General features: G+C 38.1%; 6 non-coding genes across 6 annotated transcripts; all 6 read left to right on the top strand.

Moving 5' to 3' along the window:
- The first annotated feature begins 1244 nt into the window (after nucleotides 1-1244).
- On the top strand, nucleotides 1245-1317 carry TRNAF-GAA (transfer RNA phenylalanine (anticodon GAA)). Its single transcript has one exon. It is a non-coding gene; the product is annotated as a tRNA-Phe (tRNA).
- A 496-nt stretch (nucleotides 1318-1813) lies between these two features.
- TRNAF-GAA (transfer RNA phenylalanine (anticodon GAA)) lies at nucleotides 1814-1886 on the top strand. Its single transcript has one exon. It is a non-coding gene; the product is annotated as a tRNA-Phe (tRNA).
- Nucleotides 1887-3545: 1659 nt separating this feature from the next.
- On the top strand, nucleotides 3546-3618 carry TRNAF-GAA (transfer RNA phenylalanine (anticodon GAA)). The gene has a single exon. It is a non-coding gene; the product is annotated as a tRNA-Phe (tRNA).
- Nucleotides 3619-10530: 6912 nt separating this feature from the next.
- TRNAF-GAA (transfer RNA phenylalanine (anticodon GAA)) lies at nucleotides 10531-10603 on the top strand. The gene has a single exon. It is a non-coding gene; the product is annotated as a tRNA-Phe (tRNA).
- A 496-nt stretch (nucleotides 10604-11099) lies between these two features.
- On the top strand, nucleotides 11100-11172 carry TRNAF-GAA (transfer RNA phenylalanine (anticodon GAA)). Its single transcript has one exon. It is a non-coding gene; the product is annotated as a tRNA-Phe (tRNA).
- Nucleotides 11173-12831: 1659 nt separating this feature from the next.
- TRNAF-GAA (transfer RNA phenylalanine (anticodon GAA)) lies at nucleotides 12832-12904 on the top strand. The gene has a single exon. It is a non-coding gene; the product is annotated as a tRNA-Phe (tRNA).

Below are 12904 nucleotides of genomic sequence, written 5' to 3'. Positions count from 1 at the left end.
ATATGAGGTTAAAAATCCAGGTCCTGCATCTATTTTGTTAAATGGTTTAAATTAAAGTATGAAGACCACAGATATAAGCATGCCGAAACAGCTCAGTTGGGAGAGCATTAGACTGAAGATCTAAAGGTTCCTGGTTCAATCCCCAGTTTCGGCACAGTTGAGAGGTTCCTTGCTTCTAACAAAATAAGTCTTGGAATCAGCTGTAGTACTTTTTTCTCTATCAACATTTTTATCAACTGATCTACAAAATGATCAATTCAACATAGACTTTGCTTTCTGTCCTCCTTTTAAACTTTCTTCCACCTATCTTGCCTTCAGGTTTGACTATGAATGTTTCAAATTTCGTCCTTTTTTGTAAAGTAAACTCTTGTCTGCATCACATTCCACTTCCCCTTGAAAACAGATGTCAGTAGTCAGATGACATTGCTTACCTACTCATGCCAAATATATCTGGGTAATATAGTGCTAGTCCATTCAGAGTTAAAAAACAACTACCTAACCTGGATCCCAAAAATGCTATTTACCCATTGCACCAGTTAACTGCGGAATGATACAGGACTCCTTAAAACATATCTCTACCATATGAGGTTAAAAATCCAGGTCCTGCATCTATTTTGTTAAATGGTTCAAATTAAAGTATGAAGACCCCAGCTATCAGAAGGCTGAAATAGCTCAGTTGGGAGAGCGTTAGACTGAAGATCTAAAGGTCCCTGGTTCAATCCCGGGTTTCGGCACAGTTGAGAGGTTCCTTGCTTCTAACAAAATAGGTCTTGGAATCAGCTGTAGTATTTTTTCTCTATTCATCAAAGTTTTACAACTGATCTACAACACAATCAATTTAACATAGACTTTGCTTTATGTCCCCCTTCTAAACTTGCTACCACCTCTCTTACCTTCAGGTTTGACAATGAATATTTCCCATTTCATGCTTTTTTGTAAAGTAAACTCTTGTCTGCATTACCTTCCACTTCCCCTTGAACACAGATGTCAGTAGTCAGATGACATTGCTTACCTACTCATGCCAAATACGTCTGGGTAATATAGTGCTAGTCCATTCGGAGTAAAAAAAAAAAATGACCTAACCTGGATCCCAAAAATATTATTTACCCATTGCACCAGTTAATTGCGGAATGATACAGGACTCCTTAAAACATATCTCTACCATATGAGGTTAAAAATCCAGGTCCTGCATCTATTTCGTTAAATGGTTTAAATTAAAGTATGAAGACCACAGCTATAAGCAGGCCGAAATAGCTCAGTTGGGAGAGCGTTAGACTGAAGATCTAAAGGTCCCTGGTTCAATCCCGGGTTTCGGCACATTTGAGAGGTTCCTTGCTTCTAACAAAATAAGTCTTGGAATCAGCTATAGTACTTTCTTGTTTATCAACTGATCTACAAAATGATCAATTCAACATAGACTTTGCTTTCTGTCCTCCTTTTAAACTTTCTTCCACCTATCTTGCCTTCAGGTTTGACTATGAATGTTTCCCATTTCGTCCTTTTTTGTAAAGTAAACTCTTGTCTGCATCGCATTCCACTTCCCCTTGAACACAGATGTATGTAGTCAGATGACATTGCTTACCTACTCATGCCAAATATATCTGGGTAATATAGTGCTAGTCCATTCAGAGTTAAAAAAACAACTACCTAACCTGGATCCCAAAAATGCTATTTACCCATTGCACCAGTTAACTGGGGAATGATACAGGACTCCTTAAAACATATCTCTACCATATGAGGTTAAAAATCCAGGTCCTGCATGTATTTTGTTAAATGGTTCAAATTAAAGTATGAAGACCCCAGTTATCAGAAGGCCGAAATAGCTCAGTTGGGAGAGCGTTAGACTGAAGATCTAAAGGTCCCTGGTTCAATCCCGGGTTTCGGCACATTTGAGAGTTTCCTTGCTTCTAACAAAATAAGTCTTGGAATCAGCTATAGTACTTTCTTGTTTATCAACTGATCTACAAAATGATCAATTCAACATAGACTTTGCTTTCTGTCCTCCTTTTAAACTTTCTTCCACCTATCTTGCCTTCAGGTTTGACTATGAATGTTTCCCATTTCGTCCTTTTTTGTAAAGTAAACTCTTGTCTGTATCGCATTCCACTTCCCCTTGAACACAGATGTCAGTAGTCAGATGACATTGCTTACCTACTCATGCCAAATACGTCTGGGTAATATAGTGCTAGTCCATTCGGAGTTAAAAAAAAAAATGACCTAACCTGGATCCCTAAAATATTATTTACCCATTGCACCAGCTAACTGCTGAATGATACAGGACTCCTTAAAACATATCTCTAACATATAAGGTCAAATATCCAGGTCATGCATCTATTTAGTTAAATCGTTCACATCAAAGTATGAAGACGACAGCTAGCAGCAGGCCAAAATAGCTCAGTTGGGAGAGCGTTAGACTGAATATCTAAAGGTCCCTGGTTCATTCCCGGTTTTCGGCAATGTTGAGAGGTTTCTTGTTTCTCACAAAGTAAGTCTTGTAATCAGCTGTAGTACTTTTTTCTCTATCAACATTTTTATCAACTGATCTACAAAATGATCAATTCAACATAGACGTTGCTTTCTGTCCTCCTTTTAAACTTTCTTCCACCTATCTTGCCTTCAGGTTTGACTATGAATGTTTCCCATTTCGTCCTTTTTTGTAAAGTAAACTCTTGTCTGCATCACATTCCACTTCCCCTTGAACACAGATGTCAGTAGTCAGATGACATTGCTTACCTACTCATGCCAAATACGTCTGGGTAATATAGTGCTAGTCCATTCGGAGTTAAAAAAAAAATGACCTAACCTGGATCCCTAAAATATTATTTACCCATTGCACCAGCTAACTGCTGAATGATACAGGACTCCTTAAAACATATCTCTAACATATAAGGTCAAATATCCAGGTCATGCATCTATTTAGTTAAATCGTTCACATCAAAGTATGAAGACAACAGCTATAAGCAGGCTGAAATAGCTCAGTTGGGAGAGCGTTAGACTGAAGATCTAAAGGTCCCTCGTTCAATCCCGGGATTCGGCACAGTTGAGAGGTTCCTTGCTTCTAACAAAATAGGTCTTGGAATCAGCTGTAGTACTTTTTTCTCTATCAACATTTTTATCAACTGATCTACAAAATGATCAATTCAACATAGACTTTGCTTTCTGTCCTCCTTTTAAACTTTCTTCCACCTATCTTGCCTTCAGGTTTGACTATGAATGTTTCCCATTTCGTCCTTTTTTGTAAAGTAAACTCTTGTCTGCATCACATTCCACTTCCCCTTGAACACAGATGTCAGTAGTCAGATGACATTGCTTACCTACTCATGCCACATATTTCTGGCTAATATAGTGCTAGTCCATTCAGAGTTAAAAAAACAACTACCTAACCTGGATACCAAAAATGCTATTTACCCATTGCACCAGTTAACTGCGGAATGATACAGGACTCCTTAAAACATATCTCTACCATATGAGGTTAAAAATCCAGGTCCTGCATCTATTTTGTTAAATGGTTCAAATTAAAGTATGAAGACCCCAGCTATCAGGAGGCCGAAATAGCTCAGTTGGGAGAGCGTTAGACTGAAGATCTAAAGGTCCCTGGTTCAATCCCGGGTTTCGGCACAGTTGAGAGGTTCCTTGCTTCTAACAAAATAGGTCTTGGAATCATCTGTAGTGTTTTTTCTCTATTCATCAAAGTTTTCCAACTGATCTACAACACAATCAATTTAACATAGACTTTGCTTTATGTCCTCCTTCTAAACTTGCTTCCACCTCTCTTACCTTCAGGTTTGACAATGAATATTTCCCATTTCATGCTTTTTTGTAAAGTAAACTCTTGTCTGCATTACCTTCCACTTCCCCTTGAACACAGATGTCAGCAGTCAGATGACATTGCTTACCTACTCATGCCAAATACGTCTGGGTAATATAGTGCTAGTCCATTTGGAGTTAAAAAAAAAATGACCTAACCTGGATCCCAAAAATGTTATTTACCCATTGCACCAGTTAATTGCGGAATGATACAGGACTCCTTAAAACATATCTCTACCATATGAGGTTAAAAATCCAGGTCCTGCATCTATTTCGTTAAATGGTTTAAATTAAAGTATGAAGACCACAGCTATAAGCAGGCCGAAATAGCTCAGTTGGGAGAGCGTTAGACTGAAGATCTAAAGGTCCCTGGTTCAATCTCGGGTTTCGGCACAGTTGAGAGGTTCCTTGCTTCTAATAAAATAGGTCTTGGAATCAGCTGTAGTACTTTTTTCTCTATCAACATTTTTATCAACTGATCTACAAAATGATCAATTCAACATAGACTTTGCTTTCTGTCCTACTTTTAAACTTTCTTCCACCTATCTTGCCTTCAGGTTTGACTATGAATGTTTCCCATTTCGTCCTTTTTTGTAAAGTAAACTCTTGTCTGCATCACATTCCACTTCCCCTTGAACACAGATGTCAGTAGTCAGATGATATTGCTTACCTACTCATGCCAAATATATCTGGGTAATATAGTGCTAGTCCATTCAGAGTTAAAAAAACAACTACCTAACCTGGATCCCAAAAATGCTATTTACCAATTGCACCAGTTAACTGGGGAATGATACAGGACTCCTTAAAACATATCTCTACCATATGAGGTTAAAAATCCAGGTCCTGCATCTATTTTGTTAAATGGTTCAAATTAGAGTATGAAGACCCCAGGTATCAGAAGGCCGAAATAGCTCAGTTGGGAGAGCGTTAGAGTGAAGATCTAAAGGTCCCTGGTTCAATCCTGGGTTTCGGCACAGTTGAGAGGTTCCTTGCTTCTAACAAAATAGGTCTTGGAATCAGCTGTAGTACTTTTTCTCTATTCATCAAATTTTTTCCAACTGATCTACAACACAATGAATTGAACATAGACTTTGCTTTATGTCCTCCTTCTAAACTTGCTTCCACCTCTCTTACCTTCAGGTTTGACAATGAATATTTCCCATTTCATGCTTTTTTGTAAAGTAAACTCTTGTCTGCATTACCTTCCACTTCCCCTTGAACACAGATGTCAGTAGTCAGATGACATTGCTTACCTACTCATGCCAAATATTTCTGGGTTATATAGTGCTAGTCCATTCAGAGTTAAAAAAACAACTACCTAACCTGGATCCCAAAAATGCTATTTACCCATTGCACCAGTTAACTGCGGAATGATACAGGACTCCTTAAAACATATCTCTACCATATAAGGTTAAAAATCCAGGTCCTGCATCTATTTTGTTAAATGGTTCAAATTAAAGTATGAAGACCCCAGCTGTCAGAAGGCCGAAACAGCTCAGTTGGGAGAGCGTTACACTGAAGACCTAAAGGTCCCTTGTTCAATCCCGGGTTTCGGCACAGATGAGAGGTTCCATGCTTCTAACAAAATAGGTCTTGGAATCAGCTGAGGTACTTTTTCTCTGTTCATCAAATTTTTTCCAACTGATCTACAACAAAATCAATTTAACATAGACTTTGCTTTATGTCCTACTTCTAAACTTGCTTCCACCTTTCTTACCTTCAGGCTTGACAATGAATATTTCCCATTTCATGCTTTTTTGTAAAGTAAACTGTTGTCTGCATTACCTTCCACTTCCCCTTGAACACAGATGTCAGTAGTCAGATGACATTGCTTACCTACTCATGCCAAATACGTCTGGGTAATATAGTGCTAGTCCATTCGGAGTTAAAAAAAAAAATGACCTAACCTGGATCCCAAAAATATTATTTACCCATTGCACCAGTTAACTGCGGAATGATACAGGACTCCTTAAAACATATCTCTACCATATGAAGTTAAAAATCCAGGTCCTGCATCTATTTTGTTAAATGGTTCAAATTAAAGTATGAAGACCCCAGCTATCAGAAGGCCGAAATCGCTCAGTTGGGAGAGCGTTAGACTGAAGATCTAAAGGTCTCTGGTTCAATCCTGGGTTTTGGCACAGTTGAGAAGTTCCTTGCTTCTAACAAAATAGGTCTTGGAATCAGCTATAGTACTTTTTCTCTATTCATCAAACTTTTTCCAACTGATCTACAACACAATCAATTTAACATAGACTTTGCTTTATGTCCTCCTTCTAAACTTGCTTCCACCTCTCTTACCTTCAGGTTTGACAATTAATATTTCCCATTTCATGCTTTTTTGTAAAGTAAACTCTTGTCTGCATTACCTTCCACTTCCCCTTGAACTAAGATGTTAGTAGTCAGATGACATTGCTTACCTACTCATGCCAAATATATCTGGGTAATATAGTGCTAGTCCATTCAGACTTAAAAAAACAACTACCTAACCTTGAACCCAAAAATGCTATTTACCCATTGCACCAGTTAATTGCGGAATGATACAGGACTCCTTAAAACATATCTCTACCATATGAGGTTAAAAATCCAGGTCCTGCATCTATTTTGTTAAATGGTTTAAATTAAAGTATGAAGACCACAGATATAAGCATGCCGAAATAGCTCAGTTGGGAGAGCATTAGACTGAAGATCTAAAGGTTCCTGGTTCAATCCCCAGTTTGGCACAGTTGAGAGGTTCCTTGCTTCTAACAAAATAGGTCTTGGAATCAGCTGTAGTACTTTTTTCTCTATCAACATTTTTATCAACTGATCTACAAAATGATCAATTCAACATAGACTTTGCTTTCTGTCCTCCTTTTAAACTTTCTTCCACCTATCTTGCCTTCAGGTTTGACTATGAATGTTTCAAATTTCGTCCTTTTTTGTAAAGTAAACTCTTGTCTGCATCACATTCCACTTCCCCTTGAAAACAGATGTCAGTACTCAGATGACATTGCTTACCTACTCATGCCAAATATATCTGGGTAATATAGTGCTAGTCCATTCAGAGTTAAAAAACAACTACCTAACCTGGATCCCAAAAATGCTATTTACCCATTGCACCAGTTAACTGCGGAATGATACAGGACTCCTTAAAACATATCTCTACCATATGAGGTTAAAAATCCAGGTCCTGCATCTATTTTGTTAAATGGTTCAAATTAAAGTATGAAGACCCCAGCTATCAGAAGGCTGAAATAGCTCAGTTGGGAGAGCGTTAGACTGAAGATCTAAAGGTCCCTGGTTCAATCCTGGGTTTCGGCACAGTTGAGAGGTTCCTTGCTTCTAACAAAATAGGTCTTGGAATCAGCTGTAGTATTTTTTCTCTATTCATCAAAGTTTTACAACTGATCTACAACACAATCAATTTAACATAGACTTTGCTTTATGTCCTCCTTCTAAACTTGCTACCACCTCTCTTACCTTCAGGTTTGACAATGAATATTTCCCATTTCATGCTTTTTTGTAAAGTAATCTCTTGTCTGCATTACCTTCCACTTCCCCTTGAACACAGATGTCAGTAGTCAGATGACATTGCTTACCTACTCATACCAAATATATCTGGGTAATATAGTGCTAGTCCATTCAGCGTTAAAAAAACAACTACCTAACCTGGATCCCAAAAAGGCTATTTACCTATTGCACCAGTTAATTGCGGAATGATACAGGACTCCTTAAAACATATCTCTACCATATGAGGTTAAAAATCCAGGTCCTGCATCTATTTTGTTAAATGGTTTAAATTAAAGTATGAAGACCACAGATATAAGCAGGCCGAAATAGCTCAGTTGGGAGAGCATTAGACTGAAGATCTAAAGGTCCCTGGTTCAATCCCGGGTTTCTGCACATTTGAGAGGTTCCTTGCTTCTAACAAATTAGGTCTTGGATTCAGCTGTAGTACTTTTTTCTCTATCAACATTTTTATCAACTGATCTACAAAATGATCAATTCAACATAGACTTTGCTTTCTGTCCTCCTTTTAAACTTTCTTCCACCTATCTTGCCTTCAGGTTTGACTATGAATGTTTCCCATTTCGTCCTTTTTTGTAAAGTAAACTCTTGTCTGCATCACATTCCACTTCCCCTTGAACACAGATGTCAGTAGTCAGATGACATTGCTTACCTACTCATGCCAAATATATCTGGGTAATATAGTGCTAGTCCATTCAGAGTTAAAAAAACAACTACCTAACCTGGATCCCAAAAATGCTATTTACCCATTGCACCAGTTAACTGCGGAATGATACAGGACTCCTTAAAACATATCTCTACCATATGAGGTTAAAAATCCAGGTCCTGCATCTATTTTGTTAAATGGTTCAAATTAAAGTATGAAGATCCCAGCTGTCAGAAGGCCGAAACAGCTCAGTTGGGAGAGCGTTACACTGAAGACCTAAAGGTCCCTTGTTCAATCCCGGGTTTCGGCACAGATGAGAGGTTCCATGCTTCTAACAAAATAGGTCTTGGAATCAGCTGAGGTACTTTTTCTCTGTTCATCAAATTTTTTCCAACTGATCTACAACACAATCAATTTAACATAGACTTTGCTTTATGTCCTCCTTCTAAACTTGCTTCCACCTTTCTTACCTTCAGGCTTGACAATGAATATTTCCCATTTCATGCTTTTTTGTAAAGTAAACTGTTGTCTGCATTACCTTCCACTTCCCCTTGAACACAGATGTCAGTAGTCAGATGACATTGCTTACCTACTCATGCCAAATACGTCTGGGTAATATAGTGCTAGTCCATTCGGAGTTAAAAAAAAAAATGACCTAAGCTGGATCCCAAAAATATTATTTACCCATTGCACCAGTTAACTGCGGAATGATACAGGACTCCTTAAAACATATCTCTACCATATGAAGTTAAAAATGCAGGTCCTGCATCTATTTTGTTAAATGGTTCAAATTAAAGTATGAAGACCCCAGCTATCAGAAGGCCGAAATCGCTCAGTTGGGAGCGCGTTAGACTGAAGATCTAAAGGTCTCTGGTTCAATCCTGGGTTTTGGCACAGTTGAGAAGTTCCTTGCTTCTAACAAACTAGGTCTTGGAATCAGCTATAGTACTTTTTCTCTATTCATCAAACTTTTTCCAACTGATCTACAACACAATCAATTTAACATAGACTTTGCTTTATGTCCTCCTTCTAAACTTGCTTCCACCTCTCTTACCTTCAGGTTTGACAATTAATATTTCCCATTTCATGCTTTTTTGTAAAGTAAACTCTTGTCTGCATTACCTTCCACTTCCCCTTGAACTAAGATGTTAGTAGTCAGATGACATTGCTTACCTACTCATGCCAAATATATCTGGGTAATATAGTGCTAGTCCATTCAGACTTAAAAAAACAACTACCTAACCTGGAACCCAAAAATGCTATTTACCCATTGCACCAGTTAATTGCGGAATGATACAGGACTCCTTAAAACATATCTCTACCATATGAGGTTAAAAATCCAGGTCCTGCATCTATTTTGTTAAATGGTTTAAATTAAAGTATGAAGACCACAGATATAAGCATGCCGAAACAGCTCAGTTGGGAGAGCATTAGACTGAAGATCTAAAGGTTCCTGGTTCAATCCCCAGTTTCGGCACAGTTGAGAGGTTCCTTGCTTCTAACAAAATAAGTCTTGGAATCAGCTGTAGTACTTTTTTCTCTATCAACATTTTTATCAACTGATCTACAAAATGATCAATTCAACATAGACTTTGCTTTCTGTCCTCCTTTTAAACTTTCTTCCACCTATCTTGCCTTCAGGTTTGACTATGAATGTTTCAAATTTCGTCCTTTTTTGTAAAGTAAACTCTTGTCTGCATCACATTCCACTTCCCCTTGAAAACAGATGTCAGTAGTCAGATGACATTGCTTACCTACTCATGCCAAATATATCTGGGTAATATAGTGCTAGTCCATTCAGAGTTAAAAAACAACTACCTAACCTGGATCCCAAAAATGCTATTTACCCATTGCACCAGTTAACTGCGGAATGATACAGGACTCCTTAAAACATATCTCTACCATATGAGGTTAAAAATCCAGGTCCTGCATCTATTTTGTTAAATGGTTCAAATTAAAGTATGAAGACCCCAGCTATCAGAAGGCTGAAATAGCTCAGTTGGGAGAGCGTTAGACTGAAGATCTAAAGGTCCCTGGTTCAATCCCGGGTTTCGGCACAGTTGAGAGGTTCCTTGCTTCTAACAAAATAGGTCTTGGAATCAGCTGTAGTATTTTTTCTCTATTCATCAAAGTTTTACAACTGATCTACAACACAATCAATTTAACATAGACTTTGCTTTATGTCCCCCTTCTAAACTTGCTACCACCTCTCTTACCTTCAGGTTTGACAATGAATATTTCCCATTTCATGCTTTTTTGTAAAGTAAACTCTTGTCTGCATTACCTTCCACTTCCCCTTGAACACAGATGTCAGTAGTCAGATGACATTGCTTACCTACTCATGCCAAATACGTCTGGGTAATATAGTGCTAGTCCATTCGGAGTAAAAAAAAAAAATGACCTAACCTGGATCCCAAAAATATTATTTACCCATTGCACCAGTTAATTGCGGAATGATACAGGACTCCTTAAAACATATCTCTACCATATGAGGTTAAAAATCCAGGTCCTGCATCTATTTCGTTAAATGGTTTAAATTAAAGTATGAAGACCACAGCTATAAGCAGGCCGAAATAGCTCAGTTGGGAGAGCGTTAGACTGAAGATCTAAAGGTCCCTGGTTCAATCCCGGGTTTCGGCACATTTGAGAGGTTCCTTGCTTCTAACAAAATAAGTCTTGGAATCAGCTATAGTACTTTCTTGTTTATCAACTGATCTACAAAATGATCAATTCAACATAGACTTTGCTTTCTGTCCTCCTTTTAAACTTTCTTCCACCTATCTTGCCTTCAGGTTTGACTATGAATGTTTCCCATTTCGTCCTTTTTTGTAAAGTAAACTCTTGTCTGCATCGCATTCCACTTCCCCTTGAACACAGATGTATGTAGTCAGATGACATTGCTTACCTACTCATGCCAAATATATCTGGGTAATATAGTGCTAGTCCATTCAGAGTTAAAAAAACAACTACCTAACCTGGATCCCAAAAATGCTATTTACCCATTGCACCAGTTAACTGGGGAATGATACAGGACTCCTTAAAACATATCTCTACCATATGAGGTTAAAAATCCAGGTCCTGCATGTATTTTGTTAAATGGTTCAAATTAAAGTATGAAGACCCCAGTTATCAGAAGGCCGAAATAGCTCAGTTGGGAGAGCGTTAGACTGAAGATCTAAAGGTCCCTGGTTCAATCCCGGGTTTCGGCACATTTGAGAGTTTCCTTGCTTCTAACAAAATAAGTCTTGGAATCAGCTATAGTACTTTCTTGTTTATCAACTGATCTACAAAATGATCAATTCAACATAGACTTTGCTTTCTGTCCTCCTTTTAAACTTTCTTCCACCTATCTTGCCTTCAGGTTTGACTATGAATGTTTCCCATTTCGTCCTTTTTTGTAAAGTAAACTCTTGTCTGTATCGCATTCCACTTCCCCTTGAACACAGATGTCAGTAGTCAGATGACATTGCTTACCTACTCATGCCAAATACGTCTGGGTAATATAGTGCTAGTCCATTCGGAGTTAAAAAAAAAAATGACCTAACCTGGATCCCTAAAATATTATTTACCCATTGCACCAGCTAACTGCTGAATGATACAGGACTCCTTAAAACATATCTCTAACATATAAGGTCAAATATCCAGGTCATGCATCTATTTAGTTAAATCGTTCACATCAAAGTATGAAGACGACAGCTAGCAGCAGGCCAAAATAGCTCAGTTGGGAGAGCGTTAGACTGAATATCTAAAGGTCCCTGGTTCATTCCCGGTTTTCGGCAATGTTGAGAGGTTTCTTGTTTCTCACAAAGTAAGTCTTGTAATCAGCTGTAGTACTTTTTTCTCTATCAACATTTTTATCAACTGATCTACAAAATGATCAATTCAACATAGACGTTGCTTTCTGTCCTCCTTTTAAACTTTCTTCCACCTATCTTGCCTTCAGGTTTGACTATGAATGTTTCCCATTTCGTCCTTTTTTGTAAAGTAAACTCTTGTCTGCATCACATTCCACTTCCCCTTGAACACAGATGTCAGTAGTCAGATGACATTGCTTACCTACTCATGCCAAATACGTCTGGGTAATATAGTGCTAGTCCATTCGGAGTTAAAAAAAAAATGACCTAACCTGGATCCCTAAAATATTATTTACCCATTGCACCAGCTAACTGCTGAATGATACAGGACTCCTTAAAACATATCTCTAACATATAAGGTCAAATATCCAGGTCATGCATCTATTTAGTTAAATCGTTCACATCAAAGTATGAAGACAACAGCTATAAGCAGGCTGAAATAGCTCAGTTGGGAGAGCGTTAGACTGAAGATCTAAAGGTCCCTCGTTCAATCCCGGGATTCGGCACAGTTGAGAGGTTCCTTGCTTCTAACAAAATAGGTCTTGGAATCAGCTGTAGTACTTTTTTCTCTATCAACATTTTTATCAACTGATCTACAAAATGATCAATTCAACATAGACTTTGCTTTCTGTCCTCCTTTTAAACTTTCTTCCACCTATCTTGCCTTCAGGTTTGACTATGAATGTTTCCCATTTCGTCCTTTTTTGTAAAGTAAACTCTTGTCTGCATCACATTCCACTTCCCCTTGAACACAGATGTCAGTAGTCAGATGACATTGCTTACCTACTCATGCCACATATTTCTGGCTAATATAGTGCTAGTCCATTCAGAGTTAAAAAAACAACTACCTAACCTGGATACCAAAAATGCTATTTACCCATTGCACCAGTTAACTGCGGAATGATACAGGACTCCTTAAAACATATCTCTACCATATGAGGTTAAAAATCCAGGTCCTGCATCTATTTTGTTAAATGGTTCAAATTAAAGTATGAAGACCCCAGCTATCAGGAGGCCGAAATAGCTCAGTTGGGAGAGCGTTAGACTGAAGATCTAAAGGTCCCTGGTTCAATCCCGGGTTTCGGCA

The sequence above is a fragment of the Lissotriton vulgaris genome, chromosome 8, assembly GCF_964263255.1.
Source record: "Lissotriton vulgaris chromosome 8, aLisVul1.2, whole genome shotgun sequence".
NCBI classification, from domain to species: domain Eukaryota; kingdom Metazoa; phylum Chordata; class Amphibia; order Caudata; family Salamandridae; genus Lissotriton; species Lissotriton vulgaris.
The sequence above is the reverse complement of the archived record's forward strand: the minus strand, read 5'-3'. Positions and strand labels throughout refer to the sequence as shown.